The following is a 2,728-nucleotide window of genomic DNA, read 5'->3' as shown; positions in this document are numbered from 1 at the left end:
TAGCAATCCGGGTTGCAGCGGTAGCTAGCAACCTAGTAAGAGACGATCACGTCCAATGTTAAGAAATATAAAAACCCCTAACTCCTAAAAAAAGAGTCAAATCAAAACAAAAAGTACACCATTATAACTGCCTTGTCCAAAACCCTACAAAGGAAACTTACCACCCTTTGGCTTGAATAACAAAGAAAATATATTGGCTTGAAAATCAAGAAAATTGACTTTAACCACTTTATTCTCCACAAACAGGATATTTTTTTCTTTCTCTTTTTTCTTTCTTTTCCACAGATAGCTTGGCAATGGAATATCGTAGAGAGTTGTTCAATAGTCCGGGTTGCAGTGGTAGCTAGCAACCTAGTAAGAGACGATCACGTCCAATGTTAAGTCCAGTAAAAAACCCATAGTTCCTAAAAAAGGAGTCAGGTCAAAACAAATAGACTTAAATAAAATAAAATATTATTAGATAGTAGTAAGAGACGATCACGTCCCATTATTACATAAAAGAGAGAGTTTATTATAAATGGAGACTATGTAAGCTTCAGTGGATTTAGCTGAAACCTAGTAAATAACAAATTATGTTGAAGAATCATTACAGTATTTATATAATGATAAAGCAAAAGGTATGAGAAAAAAGTGCAAAACTTTGTAAACTGCAAAAATATTTAGGATGTTTTAGTAACAATTTCAGATACATTCCTAAGAAATTTTAAATGAGTTTTATCTTATCTTAACGTTTAAACAACTTGATACAACTTGAGATTTTCCTTAGAATAGTCGGTGAAAGAAGTAGTAATTTTTGAAAAGATGGCTGATAGCCAATATAGGCCACAATCTGAAAAGCTTACTCATATTGAAAACTTATGTGGACTGAATTTTCAGCAAAAGCCACATTTTCAGTTTTCAGCAAAGCCGACTTCCTGGAATTGTTTGTATGATTGGTCCTGCTTCTGCCAAAGTTGATCTTCTTGAAGAAATTATCGAAACTGGAATGAATATTGAGCGTCTATGTTTCTCTCACGGCTCATACGAATACCATGCAAACACAATTCGATGTATTCGTGAAGCTATATCTAAAGTAGAAAAGAGACTAAATATGACTGTTCCTATAGCCATAGCTCTAGATACTAAAGGTACGGAAAACAGGACTGGATTCTTGCAAGGAGGCGCATCAAAAGAAGTAAATTTGTGTAAAGGGGAGTTATCGAACTTACCGCCCATAAGGATTTTGCTGAGAAATTTTCCACTCAAGTCCTTTACGTTGATTATGGATGTATCGATAAGGTAGTAAAAGTTGGCTCCAAGGTTTAAATTGATGAAAGTCCCATATCTGTAGTTATCGAAGAAACAGGTTCTGACTTCCTTATCTGCAACATTGAAAATGACGAGAGCCTGGGAGCAGAAAAGGAGTTAACCTACCAAGAACTCCAGTAGAAGTGCAAGTCGTTTCTGAAAAAGACATGAAGGGTTGTCTTTCCAGAGTCGAACAGGGAACTGATATGGTTTTTTCCCAGCTTTACGAGAAATACTGAGGGTGTCAGAGAAATTAGAGTAGTTTTAGAAGGAAAGGGCAGGAATATTTTGTCATTTCCAAGATCGAAAACCAACAGGGCAAAGAGAACTAGATGAAATCACTGCGGAATTTGATGGCATTATGGCTGCACGTGGTGACCTTGACATCGAGATTCTCCCAGAAAAAGTATTCATCGCCCAAAAAGCCATGATTGCACGTTGTAACACTGCTGGATAGCCAGTTATTTGTGCCACTCAAATGCTTGAATCCGTGTTGAAGAAACTTCACCCTACTCTTGCTGAGGGCTCCGATTTCACCAATGGGATCCTTGATGGAGCCGATTGTGTCATCCTTTCTGGTGAACCTGCCAAAGATGACTAACTTCCTTAATGTTTCAGAACCGTGGCGAATATCTGCAGAGAAGCTGAAGCAGTTATGTGGCATAGACAAGTGTTTAGTGAATTAACTGCATTGGTGAGACTTCCAACGGAGACTACCCAAATTATCGCAATCGGTGCCGTCAAAGCTGCCTATAACTCCTTGGCAAAAGCTACAATAATTCGTACTACTACTGGCACGTCTGTCCATATGATTACTAGATATAGGTCAGTCTGTCCTGTTATTACAGTTACAAAAATCAATCAGGTTACTCGCCAGTCACTTGCGGAAAGACATCCTACCAATTCGATATTCTGCCGAATGCAATGCTGAAGGAATGAAAGATATTGATTCTAGGATTCAATTTGCCATCCAATTCGCTAAGATTCGTGGCTTTGTCAAACTAGACGACCTAGTCTTCATTGTTACTGGGTGGCACATGAAAGCTGGGTCTACCAACAATGTTAGGATTATAATGGTCAAACAAGAGGCAGACCAATTTAAGATTAAGACATTTTCTGGAAAATAAACAGAAAAAGGGATGATGATTTTTAAAGCTTTATTGAGGGCGTCAAACTCCCTAGTTTATATGTTTTAATTATAAATGTTATCACTGGATAGTTATATATTATCACTAGCCTGCTATAAGTGCTTTCTAAGCGTTTTTTTTTAAATAATAATCATTCCGGATCATTTTAAAATTATAGATGCAATGAACAGTTTATAGATGCAATGCAAAATGTTCGACAACACAGTGAATATACGGAGGCGTACTTTTTAGAAAATTCGTATATTAATTTTGGAAGGAGCAATTGCAGTTTATGTAGCAGCAATAAAAATATA

General features: G+C 36.8%; 1 pseudogene; it reads left to right on the top strand.

The window, feature by feature from the left end:
• Positions 1–801: 801 nt before the first annotated feature.
• LOC148953189 (pyruvate kinase pseudogene) lies at positions 802–2,414 on the top strand (annotated as a pseudogene).
• Positions 2,415–2,728: the final 314 nt, after the last annotated feature.

The sequence above is a fragment of the Artemia sp. Qi Xiang Cuo genome, chromosome 4, assembly GCF_049724085.1.
Source record: "Artemia sp. Qi Xiang Cuo chromosome 4, ASM4972408v1, whole genome shotgun sequence".
Lineage (NCBI taxonomy): Eukaryota > Metazoa > Arthropoda > Branchiopoda > Anostraca > Artemiidae > Artemia > Artemia sp. Qi Xiang Cuo.
Note: the sequence above shows the minus strand (reverse complement) of the source record. Positions and strands in the feature narration are given on the sequence as shown.